Source organism: Balaenoptera borealis (assembly GCF_965194805.1).
Source record: "Balaenoptera borealis genome assembly, chromosome: 1".
NCBI classification, from domain to species: domain Eukaryota; kingdom Metazoa; phylum Chordata; class Mammalia; order Artiodactyla; family Balaenopteridae; genus Balaenoptera; species Balaenoptera borealis.
Window position 1 is genome coordinate 194,135,391 of NC_138860.1, and position 23,679 is coordinate 194,159,069.

General features: G+C 56.0%; 1 long non-coding RNA gene across 3 annotated transcripts; it reads right to left on the reverse strand.

Annotated features, from left to right (window-relative positions):
* Positions 1-12,321: 12,321 nt before the first annotated feature.
* On the reverse strand, positions 12,322-23,479 carry LOC309632290. 3 transcript variants are annotated; one of them, XR_014246834.1, is made up of 3 exons: positions 23,415-23,479; positions 17,994-22,757; positions 12,322-17,666 (listed from the first exon to the last, which is right to left on the reverse strand). It is a non-coding gene; the product is annotated as an uncharacterized lncRNA (long non-coding RNA). The 3 variants fall into 3 exon arrangements; XR_014246835.1 differs by lacking the exon at positions 23,415-23,479 and having other exon boundaries at positions 17,994-19,754; positions 19,964-22,446; XR_014246836.1 differs by lacking the exon at positions 23,415-23,479 and having other exon boundaries at positions 12,322-16,513; positions 16,963-17,666; positions 17,994-22,446.
* Positions 23,480-23,679: the final 200 nt, after the last annotated feature.

A 23,679-nucleotide genomic window follows, 5' to 3' on the forward strand; every position in this document is an offset into this window, starting at 1 on the left:
CCATGCTAGATTCATTCACTATTAATATATTCTTTTTTCCTTCTGACTTTAAAGGAAATTAAAATAAAAATGTTTTTGTGATCCTTAAAAGTACCAGGGGTCCAGGTGCTATACCCTCTGTGCCTGGTGGTGACATCGGCCCTGCTACCACCTACTCACCTTCAAGACCCACGGCAGCATCCCCTCCTCCAAGAAGCCTCCCAGGATCACCCTCCTCCCCTGTTAGGGCCCCGCTGTGCCCAGAACAGCAGCACATACCCTAGTCCCACAGGCTTCCTGCTGTGCTGCCAAAGCCGTGGGCAGGCCCGGGTACTCAGAGGTGCTCCAACCAGACTGAACCCAGAGTGGGTGAGGAACAGGGTGCTGGTGGCTTAGAAGGGTCAGGTGGTGCCCCCTTGGGGGTGCTGATTTGGGTGGCTTCACTGAGAGGTGGTGCTGGCAGGCTGGTCCAGAAGTGCTAGGAGCAGGGGAAGGGAGTGTTGGCAGAGACTGAGTTTTGTGTTTTTTTTTAAACTTTTTTTTTTTTAATATGTATTTATTTATTTGTCTGCATTGGGTCTTAGTTGCGGCAGGCAGGCTCTTCGTTGTGGCATGTGGGATCTTTTGTTGTGGCATGCGGGCTTCTCTCTAGTTGTGGCGTGCGGGCGCTAGAGTGCGCGGGCTTAGTTGCCCCACGGCATGTGGGATCTTCGTTCCCCAACCAGGTGTTGAACCCGCGTCCCCTGCATTGGAAGGCGGATTCTTATTTATTTATTTATGACTGTGTTGAGTCTTCGTTTCTGTGTGAGGGCTTTCTCTAGTTGCGGCAAGCGGGGGCCACTGTTCATTGCGGTGCGCGGGCCTCTCACCATCGCGGCCTCTCTTTTGCGGAGCACAGGCTCCAGACACGCAGGCTCAGTAATTGTGGCTCACGGGCCCAGTTGCTCCGTGGCATGTGGGATCTTCCCAGACCAGGGCTCGAACCCGTGTCCCCTGCATTGGCAGGCAGATTCTCAACCACTGCGCCACCAGGGAAGCCCTGGAAGGCGGATTCTTAACCACTGGACAACCAGGGAAGTCCCGAGACTGAGTTTTTGAAGAAGCACCTGGCCTTCAGGGAGGGGCAGGCAAGGTCAGCAGACGTCACCCCCAATTCCAGGTGGGCAGCAGGAGCCCAGGCACAGGGTGGCCCACAGATGCCAAGACCTGCAGCTGCCCATCTCTGGGGACGCCGGCGGGATGCACCTGCATCTGCAGACAGCGCTGTGCCAGGCCACCAGATCTCTGGAGCTGGGCCCCTCCTCCAGCCCTTTGGCCCTCAGGATGCCCAGGCAGGTCCAGCTGCCTCCCCCACCCCTGAACCGCACTCTGGCTCTGGCCAGGCTCACAGAGCTCCACCACAGGGGGAGGGGCGTACACCGACACAGGCCTAGGTGCGCATGGGGTCTCTCTCTCGACCTTCCAGTGCCTGGCCGGGGGGTCCAGCAGTGGCTGCTGCCGTGGGGATAGGGGTCGAGGGGACGCCCGTGTGCCTGGGGTCTGCCCATGACCACAGGAGGAAACATCAGGCCCCTCTGAACAGCGCAGGATTCCAGAGACCTCCCTCCCCCACCCCACCTCCACCGCCTGCAGCACTGAGGCCAAGACTAATAAAACACCCACCTCACAGGAGACAGCTTTATCTTGTTGATCGGAAGTCTGCCAGCCCAATTTATGATGGAGCATAAGCTCTCCAAATCTGAATTTATGTGCTGTAGCATAACGAGAGGTCAATGAGATTAAAAGTGGGCTCGTGAGAGGAGAGACCATAGGCCGCTCACTCCTCAGCACCGCCCCAGAAAGCCTCCCAGCCCCTGCACCCAAGGGAGCAGCGGACAGGAAAAGGAAGGGCAGTGGAGAGACCAGCCCAGGAGGCGGGCGACGACAAGGGGGAGGAGGACCGGAGGTGGGGGAGAAGCAGATGGATGGGGCACAGGGCGGGGGCCAGAGGCAGCATCACGGTGATGAGTGAGGGCCTGGGGCGAAGCAGAAGCACAGGGAGGGAGCGGAGGGTTTCCCTCAGGGACAGGGGACGCCCCAGGCTCCGAGAACCGGTAGGAGAGGGCCCTGAGGTGGGCTGAAGGACAGAGTTCCGACCCTGGCCCAGGACCCATCCTCTGACAAGGTTTTGGTGGGCGCGCTGCAGCTCAGGCCCCCTCCCTGCCCCCCTCCCCAACCCCCTCTGTCTTCAATACCCCCTCGGAGTCCTGGGTGAGGGTGAGGGAGAGGGAGGGGTGTCCTCTGTCCAGGTGGGGGCCTGGGCACTGGCCAGCGTGAGGCTGGCTTTTGAGCTCAGGCTAGACCCTGACTTCAGAATTTATACAAATAAACGAAATGAAAAGTGCTGGCAGCACTGATCTGATTACAGAGTCATTCATTCTCTGGTCGTTAATAATTTGTGCAATAAAGGGTTGCGGCCGCTCAGTGCGGAGGAGGCTGTGGCCCAGCCTTCCCTCGGCGCCGGGGCCGCGGGAGCTGGAAACATAAATTATTAGTTTCTTATCGCTCAGCCCGCCATCGCTCATGCTGCCAGGGGCCTGGCAGGAGCCGGCGGCAGTCCCCCCGCCTGCCTGGGCCTGGCTCTCAGCTGCTGCTTGTTGTGGAGACGCTGGGGGGCCCCTCATCCTCCCTCCCCTAACCCTTAATGGCGGGACCCCTGGAGCCTCGGCCTTGGCTTAGAGTCTGCAGCTGGTGCCAAGGCCGCCTCTGGAGCAGGCGGAGCCGTGGGGTTTAGCTCTTGTGCCCCGGACCTCAGCACAGCGCCTGCCGGCGAAGCCCCATCACCGGAGGCTGCTGAAGCAGCCTCACACGCCTGGCCCCTGGTACTCGCCAGTCAGTGCAGAGGTCACCATCACCAGCACAGCAGAGGCCCCCACACCCCTCCCCACGATGCCCCACCCAGGGCGAAGGAAGGATCGGCGTCTGGGTTTGTGTCGCCTCTTCCCGGTGCGTCTGTGCCTCCCTGGGTGGGGCTCCGAGCAGGCACCTGTGCCAGGTGTGCGTACCTGCAGGCGTGGCACCCACTCCCTGGCTCATCCTGTCCTCCTGTGTCCAGCACTGGGCTCCTGGTCAGGCAGGCGGGCTGCGAGAAAACAGTCTAGATCCCGGAGCCGCGGCAGGGTGGGGCCGGGTGGGGGTGGCCCGGGGCTGTCCCCTGGGCTGTGCATCTGTGCCCCCAGGTGGAGCTGCTGAAGTGCACAGAGGTGGGGGCTGAACGCAGAGGCCACAGACCCCAGAGTGCTCCAGCCTGAGTGGTGATTAAGGCAATTATGGTAATTACAGAATTACAGAAATGAGCATCCTCAGACCGGGCTCCCACCCCTAAGCTGAGGAGGCTGAGGCCGAGGCCAGGTCGGGAAGCTGGGGTGGGGGCTCTGGGCTCCAGCCGTCCTGGACGGAGGATGTGGCAGGAGCAGACGCAGCCACCGACACCTCCCTCCTGCCACTTAATGTTGGACCTGAACGCTGATGGGCTTCCCTGTCCCGGCTTGCTTACCCTAAGCCTACCTTGAACCCGCCAGTTTGGCAAGACCTGGGGGTCAGTGGTGTGCAGCGCAGAGTGCCCGAGGCCACGTGCCCAGGCCGCTGCATCCACCGCTTACTGGCTGCGTGGCCCTGGGACAAACATCACCCTCTCTGAGCCTGAATCTGTAAAAAGGGAGTAAGAATTAAACAAGACGAAAGTATATGCTTTGAGCACCTAGTCTGTGCCAGGCATCTCAGGCCTGTGTGGGGCGGGGTACGTGTGCCGGCCGGCCTCCGCAGGGTCTGGCTCTGAGCCCCACCCCACAGCAGCATTCATTTTTGCTCCAGACACATTCAGTCTGTCCTCCGGCCTCTCGAACAGCTGGATACGGTTGTAGGAAAAGCTTCCATGCTCTCGAGCACCCATGCTTTCATCCCAGTTGTTGCTGGGCGGTATCCTTCTGCCTCCACGCGTGCCTCATGATTTTTGGTTGGGTGATCCGGACGGTGAGTTTTGTTGGGAGCTGAATATTTTCATAAACATCCCTGCACTTTGCTCTGGACACCAGGAAGTTACTTGGTAGCAGTTTGGTCCCTTCAGGTCTTGCTTTTAAGCTTTGCTGGGAGAACCTGAGTAGCCTTTAGTCTTGGGCCAATTCTGTCCCATTTTACTGTGGCAAGACCCACTTGATACTCTGTCCCGTTTTCAGGTCTTTTGGCCCGGCTGTTGGAACGAGCCTGCACTTTTCACAGCCCATGTGAGCTCTGGACCCGACTCCCTTTAACCTTTAACCTCCCTTTAACCTTTCCTGGCCTCTGGCACGATCCTTACATGCACGGGCTGATCCGTTCTCTGCAGACTCGGGGGCTCTCTCCTCTCCGTGCTGCGAACACTTGCCGCTTCAGCTTTCTGGGCCTCCCAGCTCCGTGTCTCCCCCCCGGTGCATCCCTGAGCCCGCCTGGGTCCCCTGCCTGCGCCACAGCTGGAGACCCTGGAGGCAGCGCGCTGGCTCACCCCGAGGGCTCACCCCGATGGTTCAGCGTCATGGTTCCCCGTCCCTTGACATCTGATGTCCCTTGACATCTGATGTCCCCTCGAGGGCCATTGTTCCCTGTATTTTGTCTGGTGTTTGAGCTGTTCTGGCAGGAGAGTGGGCCTGGTTGCTGTCTTGTCAGAGTGCCTGTCCCACGAGCTCACAAGTTGCCGCATACCTGGTACAGGGCCTGGCACAGAGGAGGCTCTCAGCAGGTATTTTCGTTTTTTCTTTTAAAGAATATTTATTTATTTGGCTGCGCCGGGTCTTAGTTGTGGCACATGGGATCCTTGTTTCTGTGTGCGGGATCTTCCTTGTGGCATGCGGGATCTAGTTCCCTGACCAGGGATCGAACCTGGGCCCCCTGCATTGGGAGCACAGAGTCTTAGCCATGGCGCCACCAGGGAAGTCCCTCGGCAGGTGTTTTCTGGGCCCCACGGTCTGCCTCACAGCAGACCCTCAGTCCCATCACTTGCCAATTCACCACAGTCTGGTAAAGGCGGGACATCCTGAACTCCATCCCAGGGAAGGGGCATCAGAGGGGGCTCTGTGGTCAAGGGGGCTTCCATGCCTGGAAGACATGCTCTCTGCAGCACCCCCAGCCTGTCCTCTGTTGGCCACTTCCACCTCCAGGCCCTTAGGCCCACCCTGCTGCCCGGGGCGGCTGGTGGCTTTACTATGGGGACCAGGAGGACATGGAAGCAGGGAGGGGCCACGGCACGTTAGCTGCGAAAGTGCTCCCCACGCGTGGAGCAGCGAGAGCTGGGAGGGAGGCTGCGTCCACTCTGGGGAGAAGTCAGTGGGCCCGGGACCAGGGTTCCATCCATCAGTGGGGAACGCTTCGTCATCAGCGCCCCAGGGACAGTCACTGGGAGAGGAAATCTAATCTTGGAAAAGCCCTGGTTCGTCTTATTACCCGAAAGTACACTCTGTAGACTGTATGAGCAGCAGCCTTGGTCATGACCACAGACGTGTCACACACGGGACACAGGAGGGCTGGCAGCGTCGGGCTTTGGCTTGGAGTGGACACTGTCTGAAACAGAGGTGGGTCAGATCTCAGCCTGTCACTGCTCAGGGGCTCCAAGGACAGGGAGCTGCTGCCATGGGGCGCTCGGGGAGGATTCTCTAGGGCTGGTGGCTCTCTGGCCAAAGGCGCAGCCTGGGCATGGTACCCAGCGGAGGCAGACGTCTGACCTGCAGGCAGACCTGGGCCTTGGCTCCTAGCTCTGCAGGTGGACGGGCTGTTCCTGAGCAGGGTGGGGGTCCTGGGCAAAGTGGAGGGGAAGTGAGGGTGCCATCCATATGAGTCTTGGTCTTGAACTGCGCTATGTTTCTTCTGTTTGTGGGGCAGGTGAGACCCCTAGGCTCCAAGGAGCCAGGCATTCGTTGAGTGGCAGGTAAAACTTTCCCAGAGAGAGCCTGGGAAAAGGGCCTAGTTCAAAATGCCACCCACCTTCAACACAGCCAGCAGCAAGCTAGAGCCTCTGGGAGCCCCACGTCAGAGGCCGATGTGGGGAAGATGCTGCCTCGGGGAGCCTGAAGCCGCGTTAGTTTGGGAGGCACCGTCCTAGAGTCAGTGGCTCTGGGAAGCTCAGTGCCCCAGCAGCACAGACGCCGCAGACCCCGCCCAGCCGTTTCTTCCAGCCCTGGGCTGGCTCTCAGGTGCGAGCCCCCGCCTCCGCCCCCCGCCCCCGCCACTTGTCCCACACTTGCTCCCTGTTAAGGCTCAGGCCTCCCTGGCCGGGCAGCCCCCCTAGGCCCCTGCTGTTTCCCCGCTGGCCTCTCTGGCGCTGCTCGGAGCGGTCAGCCTGTCATTTCCCGACGCATTAACTCCACGGCCCCACCGCCAGAAGGGCGGGCACACAGTTATCGTTTCTCCCTGATTTGCTCAACTAGCACTGAGCCTGCCTCTGCGCCAGGCACAGTGCCGCACACCCGGGACAAGGTGGGCGGCTCACACGGCCCCTCCTTCCTGGTGTGGGAGTCGGAGAAGAGAGCTCCGACCCGCCTCCTGGACTGGGCAGACCCACCTCTCAGAGCCCCCGCGGGACGCAGCCCAGGAGCTGCGGGGTCCCCCGCGTCCCAGAACAGCACTTTGACACCAGCCCCGTCCGTCTGCTCCTACTCATCTTCTGATGCCGATTTCAAACGCCACTTCCTCCATGAAACCTTCTGGATCTCTCCAGTTAGATGAGGACATTGTCCCTTGAGCTTGTGAGCATGTGTTCCTGCATTTCCAGAACTCAGGCTCTGACTTGCATAGGAATCCAGTATTCCCACCTGAACTGTGGGCCCCAGAGGGTCTCCTCTCTGTTCTGGGGGCAGCCGGCACTCAGGAGGCCTTGGAAATATGTGTCATAATGACGCAGCATCTCACAAGCTTCACAAGCATCATCTCAGGTGCCTTTAGAGCATCTATGAGGTAGATGCTCCTTCTACCTCCTGTTACAGGTGACAGCTGGCAGGTGGCAGAAGAGCCTCGTGGCCACGTCCTCTGTGCTTTAGGCAGACAAGCCCTCAGCTGCTCTGGGCCCAGACTAGCCCCTGAGCTCATCACTTTGATTATTAATTAACCCCTTAATTATCAGCTAAGGACTTCTCAGGGATTCCTGGGCTAAAAGCAGAAGACAGCAGGGGATCCAGTAGGATCCAGAGGAGCCATCGGACATCATGTTGCCGTCGGGCAAGATGCTGAGGGTTGCCTGAGCTCTGGATACCTAAGGGTCTGGAGGCTGCTGTTTGGAAGACCAGGAGCTCATGTGACACACGAATCTGCAGGGGGTGCCGTGCCCGGTCATCCTGCCTGTATGCCAACGAGCTGCCTGCTTCCCTCCCTTGGCAGCAGGCTGGGCTCCGAGACACCCAGCCCCTCTTCCTGTCTGCCTTAGCACCCCACTCTGTGGCTCACCCCACTTTTCCGATTCCTCCAGCGGCCTCCCCTGGGGATACCGCCTCTCTGCTCTGGGGCCTTGTTCAGCACCCACCTGGCTACCATGCTGGGATTCCGAATCCCCACTGGTCGCCCTCCAAGGCTCGGCCCCCAACCACCCCCATCATCACTCTGCGGGGCTGACAAGCTGGCTCAGAGCACACACACAGAATCACACGCGTGTGTCTTCTTACCAGCGAGAGTAAAGATCAGGTCACACAAATCCACTAACTTGGCTCTTTCCGGGCTGTGTGTTAACACAGAGACACAACTTACCAGGGTTTCCCACACCCAGGCCCAGAAACCCTGAATGGGGCGTCCCCACCCCCAGCCGGTGTGGTTGCCTCTGGGCTGATTTCCTTTATCACTGGCCAAGGATGAGTAATTCTATCGTGAAACACAGTTCAGGGTGATAGATGAAGGAGCGGGGCAGATGATTGCCTCACTGCCTCCCTCCCTTTGGAGAGGGAGGCTGGAAGAAGGTTCCTGCCCTTTTATAAAGGGAAGGCAGCCAGGAGGGGATGAATGGGGAGCAGCCACAGAGAGCTTGGTAGGCGAGGCCAGCGTGGGGAGGGGGTGGAGGAGGCAGAGGACACAGGTGGGGCCCGGTCTCCCGTGGGAGCCCAGGCGGGCAGGCAGATGTGTCCCTCAATACTCTTCAGGGTCGAGGTCTAGGGGGTCCTACGTGGGGGGCAGGGCAGGGGTGCTGCTCCAGTGTCCAGACCGAAAAATGTGGAGAAACTTTTGTCTGAAAACTGTCATAGTCTTTCCCAGGAGCCTCGACTCCATCTTTTATTTGTGATGAAATTCGCTATGAATTGATATCTCACTGGCATGAGCAAGCAGATCTATACTTTTCAAAATGACAACCGAGACTATCTCAACACTTGGAGGCCAGTTTTGGGTTTTCTGGAGCCTCTTCCAGGTGCTCCCGTTAGGATCCTAGTCTGAACAGCTGCTGGTGGGTGTGCGCGGGGGTGCTGACCTGCCCATCCACCACCGAGGTCCCCGGCCACAGCGTGAAACCGAGTGGGGCCCTGGGAGGCTCCTGGGCATGGATGCCTCTTATTTTTGGTCTCCCATTTCTTGTAGGCAAGACTCCAGCCTCCATGACCTTCCCTGGGTTCCAAAGGGCAGAGTGGAACAGTTGCTAATCAAGGGCGGAGCAGCCAGGAAACCACCTGAGGCGAAATTAAAGGGGCCAGACAGGCTCATCAAGATTCGGAGACCTACCACCTGAGACCCTGCACACACCCTACCCTTGTCAGCAACCCCTCCCTTGGGAAGTATTGTCATAAAACTCCTCATCAGATCCTCCTGGGTGGGGACACACAGTTTTCTGAGGCAGGAGCCTACTGTGTCCCCCTTTGCCTGACAAAGTAATAAAGCTCTCCTTTTCCACGTTACCCAAAACTCTGTCTCCGAGATTCCATTCCGCACCGGTGTGCAGAGAAGCTGAGCTTTCCGCATCAAGTCGGGTGGCTGATGGCGGGGCAGGAGGGTGCTAGCAGCCAGCGGGTGCCCGGGCAGCAAGTTCACCCCAGTCTGCTATGGGCTGTGAGGTTCTGGGGTCTGGGAGGGGGTGAGAGCTAACAGAACCAGCGCCCCGCCCACCAGGTATGGTCAGCCAAAGCGATCGGCTAAAGAGGGGCTCCCCCCTCCGCTCCACAGGACCCGCAGGTTGCTCCGCGGCTGGACCTCAGGACACATTCAGCCCTGCAGCGGGGGGAGGTGGTGGGCACCGGCCCTAGCGGCACGCGTGGGAGGCGCCGGCGGCGACGCTGTCACTGCGGTTGACAAGCCCCTAGAGAGACAGTCCCCGCCGCCCCCAGGCCGGGGGCGGGGGCTGGGGGCCGGCGCGGGAGCGGCCCTGTCCCCAGGCAGCCGGCGGCGCGTCCCCAGAGGCCGCCGGCGGCGGCGCGGCGGAGGCGCCAGGCGCGTCCGGGAAGTCTGGGCGGCCGTCCGCCCGTAGCTGCCCCCGGGCCTGAGCCCCAGCCAATCAGGGCCACGCGCCCGCGGCTCCCCCGCCTCCCCGCCCCCCACCCGCACCCCCACCCCCCACCCCAGCCACCCGGCCGCGCGGCTTAACCCTTCCCTCCCTGGCCCTCCGGCCTGGCGCGCAGGTGCCAGGCGACTCCGCTGGACCCGGGCCTGAGGCCGGCCCGCAGAGCCTGGGTGTCCCCGGCTCCGCTGTGCCGCCGGGGCAGAGGTCCCTGTGGGCCGTCCCGGGAGCTGCAGGTCTGGGATCCGCGGCTGGATCCTCCCGGGTCACTGAGGAAACCAGCCCTCCCTGCCTCGGCCCCACGGCCACCAGGTTCTCTGCAACCACTGCCCTCCTGCCCTTCCTCCCAACATCACAGGGATGACAAAGACATACCAATGACAATGACATTTTCCGTATTATTAGTGTGCTAGGCACTGTGCTGTTCATGCGAGTCGTGAAGCCAACAATCGCTGTGTGTCCTCAGGGTGCAGATGAGGAAGTGGAGGCCCAGAGAGGCAAGCACTTGGCCACAGTCACCAAGAACCGCATGAGCAGGGTCCTGCTTCCTGCTTCAGGGCCAAGGCCCCCTCTAGCCCCACCTGCGCCACCCGCCTCCGTATATTCAGACTCTTCTTCCTTTGCAGCTGCTTCTCCCCAACCCCACAGCCTCACACCACATCACAACGCACAAACCTTTCCTTTCAGCCACACCTGTCTCTTTCCTGTTTCAGCAAAACTTCTAAAGAGTTGTCCGCAGAGGACTGACAGTCTCCCCTGCTCTGAACCCTCACGCTCCAGCTTCCACCCTCACCAGCCAGGAAACTGCTTTGTCAGGCGCTGCCAGGACTCCGCCCACCCCTCCCTGCAACCCAGGGTCCAGACCACACTCTCACCCTCAGTGTTGGGCCCCGCACTCCCATCTGTACCTTTGTTTTTGTTCTACGCCTGCTGCCAGGCAGCTTTAACAGCCCCATATACTGATGAAAAGTTTTTATTGAGCTCCTACTGTGTGCAGAGCTCTGCTAGGTGCCAGGAGCTTGTATTCCGCAAGGGGTGGGGCAGATAATGAACACATAGACTAATTAATAAATAAGAAAAACACTAGACAGTCTTATGTGGAGGATTGAGAGAGAGTGGTTTTAACAAGCTCAGTGCTTCTGTGGTAGTTCTTGACTGGATGTCTGTCTTGGTCAGAGGGAAGCCCCTTCAGGTAGAAAGAGGATCCCTGGGAAGCCCTAAGGCAAGACTGAGCTTGGTGGGCCGGGCGGGGCAGGGGGGGGGTGCAGGGATTCTGGGTGATCTCCACACTGGGGTCTGCACTCCCATTGCTGGTCAGGACAGAGGGAGTTCGAGATTTCTTAACGTCTGGGAAAGAGCGCTAAACTGGGGGCTTCTTGGTTCCCCAGGTGGCCTGTGCCGGAGGTGATGTGGCCCACGGGTAGGTAACTGGGGGATTCCTGGGGCTCAGGATGAGGGTTGGCAGGCAATGATCCCTGGGGGGGAGGGGGAGGGGGAGGAAGTGTCAGCTCCAAACACTGGCTGAGCTCAAAGAATGTGGATTTCAGCAGCTTTAATCAGGTGAGACCCCCGACCCTGCCCTCTCCTCCTTGACCCTGCAAGGGCTGAAGAAATGCACTCAGAACCAAGTCCCTTCTGCCCACTGCAGGAGGCCGGCTTGACCACTCACACAGGACTGGGCATTCTAATCACTGAAATGAGACTTTTAAAAATGACCTTAAGGAACAGAAGACTTCAGTTACTGGAGAATGACAGAAAAGTCTTGGGACTTACCTTAGATTTCACCTACTACGGGGAAAATCAGATGTCACGGAGTGGGGCTCCCCGAGTTGTTTCTGTGGGCCCAGCTTCTTCACACGGTGGCGCTGTAACCTGTGCTCCCCAAGACTTGGGGCTGGGTGTCTGGGCACAGAACACTGTAGAGTGAGTGTGTTTAAAGGGGACATGGCTGCAAACCCAGGAGGCACTGAGCTGTCTGTCTGTAGCTAATGGGAGACGTACTGCCCGCAGGTTGTGACAGAGATGCCGCTGATCCCCCAGATCCCCCCCGCCCCCATCCTGTAGGGTAGGGCTCCGCAGGAAGACAGCTCGGCCCTACCATCTTCCTGGCCTCTGTGCATTTTAGGTGAGGAGTGGCTGGGGTGAGAGGGTGAGTGGAGGCTGAGTTTCCAGTGCCTTCCTGAGGGTCTCGCCTTCTCTCCTGGAGCGTGGAAGGGGCTATCCCAGGTGGAAGAACCTGGCCCCCTCAAGTCAGGGAGAGAGCCACCCAGGGGACCCCAGGCAACTGTGTCGAGTGAGAAAGGACCTCAGTGACTGTGAGGTGAGCCTCCAGTTCTGGGTTATGTGTCCCCAGATGTCTGCCCACCCTGATGAATACAAGATAGCTATCAGTGCCCCCCCCCACCCGACCCCAAGGTGGATCAAGAAGAGGAGGGGTCCAGGGTAGCTCGGAGAACATGCCGTCACGTTTAAGGAGGAGTGAGAGGAAGCAGCAGTGGGGTTAGAGAGGAGGGGAGCCGTCAATCCTGAGAAAGGCCATGGAGAAGCCGGGAAGAAAGTGCTGGAAGCGCTCCTTGGAGCTGCCTCCTGGGCTGGCAAGGCTGGGATGAGGCTGGGCTGTGGCCCGGGACACAGAGTGAGCAGACATATGCCTGTGAGCTACACCTCCTAGAGGTCTGACCGGGAGTGCCAGAGAGAGGAGCAGAGTGGAGGGGAAAGTTAGAGGCATGGAAAGTTGATTCCTCCTCCTTCAATTTGGGAGAGACTGAGTGTGTTAGAGGCCAAGGGTCTGCTTTAGAGGCCGTGGCTGAAGAGCCAGGAGGAGTTTCCCAAAGGAGCAAAGTCAGCCTTAGACAGGAGGAGGAACCCCAGCCTCAGGCTGAGGGCAGGGGTGCCTGACAGGTCAGGTCAAGGCTGGTGAAAGAGGAGGGAGAGCAGGCCAAGGGTTGCTGCTAGGTCACTGGAATTGGGGTGTGGGTTTTGGAATTGGGGTAGTCATGGGTCCCATGGCGGGGTGGATGAAACAGGAGACGAGAGACATGAAGCTGGAGGAAGGTGGAGGGCCTGGGTGAGGGCAGGCGATGTGGAGAGGAAGGTGCCATCAGGGACGTGAAGGGGGGGCCTGCAGATGGGGGTGGGGGAGCCATTAGCCCCAGAGCGGCAGACTGTGGGCTGGCGTCCCAGGGCTCCCATTACTCCAGGCACATAATGCTGGCTTGGTTTACTTATTTATTTTATTGAGATGAAATTCACATAATGTAAAATTAATTATGTTAAAGGGAACAATTTGGTGGCATTTAGTGCATTCACAGTATTGTGCAACCAACATTGTTGTTTAGTTTCAAAACATCTTCATCACACCAAGAGGAAAGCCCACACCCATTACAAAGTCATTCCCTGTTATCCTCTCCTGTACCCCTGGCAACCACTCATCTGCTTTCATCTCCATGGATTTGCCTCTTCTGGACATTTCATAAAATGGACTCGTACAATAAGTGACCTTTTGTGACTGGTTTCTTTCATGCAGCATGTTTTCAAGATTCATCCATGTTGTAGCCTGCATCAGCACTTCATTTCTTTTATGGCAGAATAATATTCCATTGTGTAGATATGCCACAATTTAAAATATTTATTTATTTATTTGGTTGTGCGGGGTCTTAGTTGTGGCAGGCAGGCTCTTTAGTTGCAGCATGTGGGCTCCCTAGTTGTGGCTCACGGGCTCCTTAGTTGTGGCATGCGAACTCTCAGCTGCGGCTCTCATGCGTGTGGGCTCTAATTCCCTGGCCAGGGATTGAACCCGGGCCCCCCGCATTGGGAGCACGGAGTCCCATCCACTGCGCCACCAGAGAAGTCCCCTATGCCACAATTTTTTTATCCATTCATCAGCTGATGGGCATTTGGGTTGTTTCCACTTTTTGGATGACGCTATGAGCATTTGTGGGCCAGATTTTGCTCAAACGTGTATTTTCAGTTCTCTTGGGCATATTGCCACGGAGTGGAATGGCAATGCTGCGTGTAACTTTCTGAGCAATGACTAGACGGTTCCTCGGTGGCTGCCCCACTTCACTCCCCCACCAGCAGCGCACGAGGGTTCCAACTTCTGCGCATCCTACCCAACACCTGCTTTTTTTTTTTTCCCTTTAAAAAAGATTATAGCCATTCTAGTGGATGTGGAGCGGTACCTGGTTTGTTTATGTATTTGTTTTCTCAGTTGTACAGTGGTTTCAGAGGGCAGCAGTGTACCAGTGGGGTGGAGGACTGAGAGGGTTCAGCTGTCTGGGGGTGGGGTAGGAGCTGCATCATTGCCTCTGATGGTCCCAACGACCCCTGCCGGAGACACTGTTATCTATATCACAGAATAGCCTCAGAGAGGCTGGATGCAGCTTCTTACTAGGGAAGGAATTTGCTGATTTCAAAGCCCTCTTCTCCCCTATTTATTCTTTGCTGTCCCTACAAGGCTGTGTCTTGGGAAATAGGCTCGTCCCCAGATGAGCTCAAAAGGCCACAAACCTGCACGCTGTGGGGCTGGAGTCCCACATGTGGTCACCCAGAAGTGGGGACTTGGGCAGATGTCAGAACCAAATTTCAATAGGCAGGTACTTCCCAGGACATGAGACTCTTTAATGTAACTTTGGGGTCCAGAACTAGACCAGAACTTTGGGAACCTGGCCATTGCTATGATGTTTGTCGCTTCCGTCAAAGCTGCCCGTTTGCTCACCCTTAATTCCGCGCGCCTGTGTTTTGGAACTCCTTACCGCAGGGCTGCCCCAAATCCAGGGACAGTTCCGCGGCATTTCAAGGGGGCAGCGCCTCCTGGTGGCGGCGCTGCGAGCCCGCGCGGAGGACCCGCCTCTCCCGTCCGGGAAATCAAGTGGGCGGCGCCGTCTGGGCGCAGGTAATGGACAGAGACCCCCGCCCGCAGCAGCAGCATGCGGGAGCCCAGGGCATCGAGGGACAGGACAGGGGTGCGGGGAGGGTGGGAGGCAGCAGCACCTCAGTCATCTAGGTTCTGGAGGAGGGAAGGCCCAGGTGCAGGCAGGGACATGGGCCTAGCACCCCAAGCCCCAGCACCCCTGTTTCTTGGGGTTTTCTTAAAAGGGTGAGCAGAAAGAGGGGTCTTGATGTGGGCACATCTCCTCGACACAAGGAGGGTGATGGGAGGGGGTATCAGGTGGCCCTGGAGCCTCACCAAAATCCTGGGAGGCAGGGCCTCTTCAGACCTCATGGATTTGAGTGTGAGAAGGGTCCTCCACCCTCATCTTCCCCAGGCCCTGGCTCTAAGGAGGAGAAATCTGGGTTCAGAGAGGCGTGACCTAGTGCCCTCCCACCCTCCTGCTGCTCTTCCCAGCGCTTCACTGAGGCTCAGCAGGGTTGAAGGCCTTGCTTCCAATCAGGGGCACGGCTCACAGCGTCCTGTCTGGCTGGCACAGTGCTCACCCACAAGCCCCTTTGTGCGGCCCAGTGATTCCCACTGACGGGGGAACTCTGGCTGCAGCGGTCTAGCCCAGAGCCACAGGTGTCTCGCTGAGACACCCCTCACTAGGCCAAATTCGGGGTCCAGCTCAGATCCGAGCTCTTTCCGGGCCTGGTCACCTGTGACGCTGTCTGTCCGTGCCCCTCTGGTGTCAGTTCTTTCCTCACTAGCAGAGGAAAAGGCCTGGCATATCCTTCTCCTTGGGCCTCTGGCTCTGGGTCCCCCTGCCCAAGCCCAGTATTCAGCCCTGTCTTTGACTTTTTAAGAAATTTTTTCCAGCTAAAAATATGACCCTTCTCAATAGTATGCATTTACATACATTAATGTAAAATTAATGCAGGGCCTAGTTGGAGGCTGAGTGAGTGTCCAAAGAGCATGGGCCTCTGAACCCCTTTCTAATGCCATGCCCCGGGGTCTCTGAGGAGGGCTGTGATCTGGACCTTGAGGATGAATTGAGGAGCTTTATGTGGGGGTGGGGGTGGAGGACAATCTAGAGGAGGGAGATGAACTTGTGTTAGCAGAAGTCATAGACGTGGCGTGTTCCTTCACTCTCAACTCCTTAGTGTCCAGCATATATCTACAATGCAATCTACAGATTCAATTCAATCCCTATCAAAATTCGAATGACATTTTTCAAAGAAATAGAAAAAAAAAAAAAGAAAACCTAAAATTTGTACAGAAATGCAAAAGACACTGAATTGCCAAAGCAATCTTGAGAAAGAACGAAGCTGGAGGTATCACACACCCTGATTTCAAACTATATTACAGAGCTATAGTAATCAAAACAGTATAGTATTGGCATAAAAACAGATACATAGATCAATGAAACAGAATAGAGAGCACAGAAGTAAACCCATGACTGTATGGTCAATTCATTTATGACAAAGGAGCCAAGAGTATACGATGGGGAAAGGACAATCTCTTCAATAAGGGTGTTGGGAAACATGGATAGCCACATGCAAAAGAGTGAAACTGGACCACTATCTTATACCATACACAAATATTGACTCAATATGGATTAAAGACTTGAATGTAAGACCAGATGTAGGCTCCTAGAAGAAAACATAGAGTGGTAAGCTCCTTGACATCAATCTTGGCAATACTTTTTTGGATTTGACACCAAAAGCAAAGGCAACAAATGTAAAAAAAAACCAAGTGGGATTACATCAAACTAAAAAGCTTCTGCACAGCAAAGGAAACCATCAACAAAATGAAAAGGCAGCTCATGGAATGGAGAAAATATTTTTTCTTTTTTTTTTTTTAAATAAATTTATTTTATTTATTTATTTTTGGCTGCATTGGGTCTTCGTTGCTGAGCGCGGGCTTTCTCTAGTTGCAGCGAGCAGGGGCTACTCTTTGTTGCGGTGCGTGGGCTTCTCATTGTGGTGGCTTCTCTTGTTGCGGAGCATGGGCTCTAGGCACGTGGGCTTCAGTAGTTGTGGCACGTGCGCTCAGTAGTTGTGGCTCGTGGGCTCTAAAGTGCAGGCTCAGCAGTTGTGGTGCACGGGCTTAGTTGCTCCGCCGCATGTGGGATCTTCCTGGACCAGGGCTCGAACCCGTGTCCCCTGTACTGGCAGGTGGATTCTTAACCACTGTGCCACCAGGGAAGCCCAGAAAATATTTTCGAATCATACATCTGATAAGGGGTTAATATCCAAAATATATAAAGAACTCACACAACTCAATAGCAAAAAAAAATCAAACAATATGATTAAAAAATGGGCACAGAATAAAGACATTTTTCCAAAGAAGACATACATATGGCCAACAGGAACATGAAAAGGTACTCAACAGCACTAATCATCAGGGAAATGAAAATCAAAACCACAATGAGATATCATCTCATAACTGTTAGAATGACATCATCAAAAAGACAAGAAATAACAAGTGTTATCTAGGCTGTGGAGAAAAGGGAACCCTCGGGCACTGTTGATGGGAATGTAAATTGGTGTAACTACTATGGAAAACAGTATGGAGTTTCTTCAAAAAATTAAAAATAGAACTATCATATTATCCAGAAATTTCACTGCTGGGTATTTACCTGAGGAAAATGAAAACACTAACTTGATAAGATATATGTACCCTCACGTTCACTGCAGCATTCTATACAACGCCAAGACATGTGAATGACCCAAGTGTCCATCTATAGATGAATGGATAAAGAAGATATCATATACGCATGCATGTGCATGCGCACACACACACACACACACACACATACATACACACGAATATTATTCAGCCATAAAAATAAATGACATCTTGCCACAACATGGATGGACCTTGAGGACATTATGCTAAGGGAAATAGGTCAAGAAGAGTAAGACAAATACCATAATCTCACTTATATTTGGAATCTTAAAAAACACACAAACAAAAAATGAGCTCATAGATACAGAGAACAGATTGGTAGTTTCCAGAGGCAGGGGGTGGGGGGATGGGCAAAATGGGTGAAGGAGCCAAAAGGTACAAACTTCCAGTTATAAAATAAATAAGTCATGGGGATGCGATGCACAGCATGGTGACTATAGTTAATAATACTGTGTTGCATATCTGAGAGTTTCTAAAAGAGTAGATCTTAGAATTATTATAAGAAAAATATTTCTGTGGCTCTGTGTGGTGACAGACGTTAACTAGACTCACCGTGGTGATCATTTAACAATATATACAAATACCAAATCTTTATGTTGTACACCTGAAACTAACACAATGTTCTATGTCAATTGTCATCATTTAAAAAAAAGCCTATGGGGCTTCCCTGGTGGCGCAGTGGTTGAGAATCTGCCTGCCAATGCAGGAGACACGGGTTCGGGCCCCGGTCTGGGAAGATCCCACATGCCGTGGAGCAACTAGGCCCGTGAGCCACAGCTGCTGAGCCTGCGCGTCTGGAGCCTGTGCTCCGCAACAAGAGAGGCCGCGATAGTGACAGGCCCGCGCACCGCGATGAAGAGTGGCCCCCGCTTGCCGCAACTGGAGAAAGCCCTCGCACAGAAACGAAGACCCAACACAGCCATAAATAAATAAATAAATAAAGGAGTTCCTTTAAAAAAAAAAAAAAAAAAAAAAAAAAGCCTATGGCCCCATCTCGGCCCCACTCTCCCAGTCCCTTAGCAGGCTGCGAGGCGGCCCGTGGAAAGGCCCCGCGACCGGGTGCTGAGCCTGCCCACACCCACACGAGAGGGCCTGGAAGCGGGCTCAGGTCTTCAGATGGACCAGCACCCTGGTCAACAGCTTGGCAGAAACCAGCAGACCTGAGCCGCTGAAGCCACGCCTAGATTTCTGGCTCACAGAAGCTGTGAGATAATGGATGCTTGTCTTAAGTTTTGGGGTAATTGGTTACACAGCAGTAGATGGCTAGTCTACATGGGCTAAGAAGTATGGATGTGATCCCATCATTGGTGGGTACTTTGAAGAATCTTTGAGTGGATTTTCATTTAGAAGCATGAAGCTGCCAGTTGCTTAGATGGTTATGGAGAGGTGAGGCTATGAGCAGGGAGATCACTCCATTACTCACTCATTCATTCCTCAAGCACTTCCTGAGTCTTTACCACGGCCAGGGATAGAGAAGCAAGTGAGACAGGCACATTCCTGACCTCAAGGAGCTTCTGTTCCAGAGTGAGAAACAGGTAAGAAGCCAATGTGAAAGCAAAAACATTAGCTACATAATTCAGATGGTAATAGGTACTGGGAAGAAAATAAGCTGAGACGTGATGGAGGGCCTGGGGTGGGGGCAGGGAAAGCCTTGCCGAGGAAGCCTGGCCACCAGAAGGCGGTGGCCGTGGGGCTGACGGCAGCGGGTGTAGTGAGTACGGAGGCCCTGCGTCGGGACGAGCTTGGTGTCTTCTGGGGACAGAGAGGAGACTGGTGTGTCTGGAGCACAGCGAGTGAAAGGGAAAGAGACAGTCTCTGGGGAGCAGGCAAGGGAGGGTGCGCTCCGGCCAGGGAAGTGACCACGTGAGCAACCTGATGTGAGGGTGCCACTTGGGGCTCCCAAGAACAGCCTCAGGTTCAATGATTCCCTGGAAGCACTCACAGACTCAGTTTATTACGGTGAGAGGAGACAGACTGAAATCAGTCCCGGGCAGCACTGACTTCTCCATCCTGCTTCTCTTCAGGACATCCCAGGGGGGGATGGAGTGGGCAGTCAAATTGTGCGTCTGGAGTTTAGACAACAAGCCTGGGGTACAGATACGTATTGTGGGGGTGGGTACCAACAAATTGAAGCCACAAGTTATTGAAGCCATGGGCACGTTCTCCAGGAGTGCGTGTGGAGTGAGGGGATGAAGCCCTGAAGGTAGCTGGCACCTGCGGCACGGCAGAGGCGAGGGCCTGGGAAGGAAACAGGCAGCACCTGGGGCACAGGAGGGCAGCCAGAGGGGCGTTGGCAAGAGCATCCCATGAGGATGTGGGGTCAGGAAAGCTGCCCAGAAGTCAGGGAGGAGGAGGCTGAAGAGGGACCTGGGCTGGCAGCACCGAGGCTGCTGATAATCCCTCCAGGGCCTGGCCACAGTGGTGGGAGATGGGGGAGGTCAAGGAGTGGAAGCCTCCCTTCCAAGAAAGGGGTGCATGAAGCGTGCTGCAGGAAAGGCACTGGACTTCCTCATCCTGGACACAGCAGCCATGGGAGAAGTCTGTTGAACTGAAATGCTTGAAGGCAGAGAAACAGACTGGCCTCGTGAAGGAGGGTTAGCAGGCAGGGACTTCTTGAATGAAGGGCTCCTCCAGCATGAGCCCTGCCACTGAAAGTTTCCAGATGTTCCTGTAAGTTCCCCACGCCTCCCCTCCAGCTCACATTCTCATCAGCACCTCGGCGGTGTGGCAGGCACAGCCGTCCTGGTTGGGGTGGAGGCACGAAGGGCGTGTAACCCCCCAGGCCTGAAGCACCGTGTCCGTGCCCAGAGCCTCCAAAGTTTCCGTGAAGCAGCACCCTTGGTGTTCACCCTCTAACCAGACTGTTACCTGCTATCTAGACACCAGGCCACCCTCCCATTGTCCCCATGTCCCCTCTCTGTTCTCCCCAGCTCCTCTGTGGCCAAACTCACCTTTCCTCTTCTGGAGAAAACTACATCCCCTGCCGTATGTAGGGGGGACCTGGAAGGCCCCCAGAAGTGTCTGAGCTCCAATCTTGCCCCCAAGGACACCTCGGGACCCAGGACCACACTCACCGCTGAGTCCTCAGCTCTTGCGTGGCATGGTGAAGGCAGGAATGCCTGAAGTTAGCAGTTCCCCAGATCCCCGGCAGGACAGTCAGCATTAGGCCTGGCTGCTCTTGAGGTGTCTGCAGTGCACCTGCCCCAGGTGTCCCAGCCTGGGCACTCCCCACCCCCCAGATGAGAGCGCTGTCCTCATCCGGGCTCTTCCTGATCTGCTCCTGGTTCTCAGCTTGTCCGGCTGGCTGCAGGAGCTGCTGCTGATCTCTTGCTTATTTATGAGCAATTAGCACCCTGCTTATTGGCTCATGAGCCCACTGTCCTCTTGCCCAGAGCTCGAAGGGGGAGTATTATGCTCTCTTGCCACATTTCTTGCTCCTCCCCTGCGGTTATTAACTCTCTCCCTTCCCCCGTGTCTCAAAGTCTCACTGCCAGGAAACAAGAGGGGCTCAGACTGGGGGATGCTGGGGACTGGGGGCAGGAGGAGGGGGCTTGGGACTCAGGGTGTTAGAGGGTGCAGGTGGGGGTGGGCGTCAGGCTGGCTTTTGTTGAGAGGGTGGACCGTCCCTGCTCATTTTCTAGGGGTGGGGGTTGGCAGGAGCTCAATCTGCTTTTCCAGAGATTGTGGTAATTCAGGAGGAGAAGCTGGGGTGGGGGGCAGTGGCCAAAGCATCCATACCCCACACGTGACCTGTCCCTCACCTCCTCCTTTAGCTCTAAGTTATGGCCCCCCTGCTTTTGAACAAGTGTCCAGTGTGCCCATGGCCCAGGGGTCCTGGCAAACACTGGGAAGAAACCAGGCCCTGACACGCTTCTGTGGACCTGTTGGCAGGTGCAGCAGGACCTTCCTGGAACGAGCACATGGAGGGGTGCTCTTCGGGATGCCGTGCTGACCGCCCACCGTGGCCCCAGACTGACCCCTCCCCCCACTGCCCTTCCTGAGGTCTCCAGCCCCACATCTGGAGGCCCAGAGGCAACCAGGCTTGGCCGGTCCCAAATGAAGCTGCTCCAAACCTGTGTTCCCACAGGCCTCTCTGTAGGGGTCACCCATCCCCCTGACCAGGCACCCCGCCTTCTAGACACCTTCACTGCTGGACCCGCCTTGAGAGGGTGGCCTGGGCCTGACAGCGGTGATGGAGGTTAGTGCAGCTTTCCTGGGCTCCCTGTTTCCCACCGTGTTACTTGGCTTGGGCTGCCATAACAGACTGGGTGGCCCGAACAACAGAAATGGGCTCCTAGGTTCCAGAACTGTGAAAAAATAAATAAGCACTGGTGTCCTTATTAGAAGAAGAGATTAGGACACAGACACACACAGAGGGTCAACCATGTGAGGACACAGGGAGAAGACGGCCGTCTCCACGCCAGGGAAAGAGGCCTCAGGAGGAACCAACCCTGCTGACACTTTGATTTCGGACTTTCAGCCTCCAAAATTGTGAGAAAATAAATTTCTGTTGTTTAAGCCACCCAGTCTGTGGTATCTGTGATGGCAGCCCTGGCAAACAAATACGGTGAGTGACACGGTGCAGCCCACACGCTGGGCCTGTGCGCCCCACTTCCTGCAAACCAGCTTTGCCTTTCAACGGAGGAGCCTTGAACCTTGACTGATTTCCCAGAACTCAGGTGAGAGGGAATTGTTACTAACTGCCCCCCACTAACCCACCCTTCCCCCTCTGGGGGCCTGACCCCAGTTGCCCCCCAGGGGTACAGGGGAGCACAGCCTCCAGGGTAGTGCAGGCTGGGGAGCAGGGCCCCCTGGACGGAGCAGCGTCCTTCAGTTAGGACGAGGCCTGAGGCTCTCAGGGCGAGATAGGCAGGGAGCCCAGGAGCCCGTGGGCTCTGCCCAGCAGCAGCTTGGGACCCCGGGCCAGGAGAGACCAGAGCTGTCTGCCCCGGGGGGCCCCCCAGGGGATCTGCCACCTGCTCCCCACGGTGCCCCAGGCAGGAAGTCCTTTTCCTGGGTCTGCTAACTAACCTGCTGTCACAGCTGTCCCCAAGGCTCCTTCCCCGGTTAAGCACGTCGCACAGGGCACTCCCCCAACCCAGGGTCGCACGCAAAGACTGACCTCTTCCCCGGCTACACGAGGACACCCTTGCACCGAGAGTTCTTAGTAAACAGAGTTGCCTACCTGGCTGCCACCTCATTTGGTCACACATGCTGACCCCCAGAGACCTCGCACACATGGCTGCACACACACATGGCACCCTCCACGGGTGTATGGATCCCCTTCACCCTCCCAGAACACTCAGCCCACATGGACCCTGCCCACCACACACAGGAGATGCCCTCTCCCTTCACCTCACCCCACCCAGACCCGGCTGCCTGTGCAGACTCCCCTTTCACACAGGGCTCTCCCCACCCCACACACCTAGAGAGAAGGGAGGGGTTTTCTAGGTGGCTCTTTTCCCTGGGACCCCTTCCAGAGACTCCAGGCCAGGGAGGGCAGATGGAATGCTCTTTGTGGGCCTGGGTACCATTGGACTCGGTAGTCTCGGGGCTTTTCCCTCAGAGAAGACAGTCCTGGCCTCTCCCTGCTGTGCCCAGGAGATGCAGGGACTTGTTTGTCCTGGACGCCACGCAGGCAGTGACAGCCATGGGGGATGCAGCTCAGGACCCTGGGTTGGCACTGGCCCACACCCCTTACTGACTTCCAGACGTGGTCTTGAGGGCTGGCCAGTCTCAGCACTCCTAGTGTCATTTGAGAAGGTGTTTTTAGAATTGTATTTTATATTTAGAAGAGAAAAAAAACAAACCATATTGTTTGTTTGTTAACGCAAGTGTGGAACACAGAAAACTGTGATTGGTGGGCCTCACAGAACACATAGTGTGAGGGAGGGTGGCCCTATGTTGGTGACCCTGTTTATGCCACCTCCTCAGAGGGCCTCACTCTTTCTCACAGGGCGGGCAGAGGGAAAGGACTACAGATCTGGGCCGCCAAAGCACCCAGGGCCAGACACAGCAGGGGCTTTTACCTTTTATTATTACCCAGCTCTCTTAGCCAACAACTCCTTATATTAAGTTACTAGTGTGGTTTCTGTCTCCTGACTGGACACTGACAGGTGCAGTGAGAAGTGATATTTGTAAGTTGCTGAGTTTTTGACCTTGTTTATCACTCAGCATAACCTAGAGGAAGCTGACTAATACAGGTTTTGAATGAGAGCAGCTATTAAAACCCATGAATCCTTTCCAGTCAAGTTTCCCCATCCCGACCCCCCAGAACTGTTGTTTAAGGTCATCAATGACCTCTACACCGGTAAATGCCATCTGTCGTCAAGTTGATCACTCCTCCTCCGATCACTGCTTTTCACTGGGTTTCGAGGATGCCACAATCTCCTGTTCTCCTACCTGATCAAGGCTTCTCAGTCTCTTTTCCTGATTCTTCCTTCTTTACTGGACCTCTGACAGCTGGAGGCCCCGGTGCTCTGTCCTTGGGCTTCTTCTCTCTTTACACTGCCCTCTCTGTGACGATCTCATCTGGTTTCACAGCTGAACACGTTCTCCACGTGCACCCCTCTCACCCTCCCTCTCACAGGGACTCACACCTCCACACGGACGTTGGAGCAGACGCTGTCGGAGCCCACACATCTGTCCTCCACACCCACCTACAGCT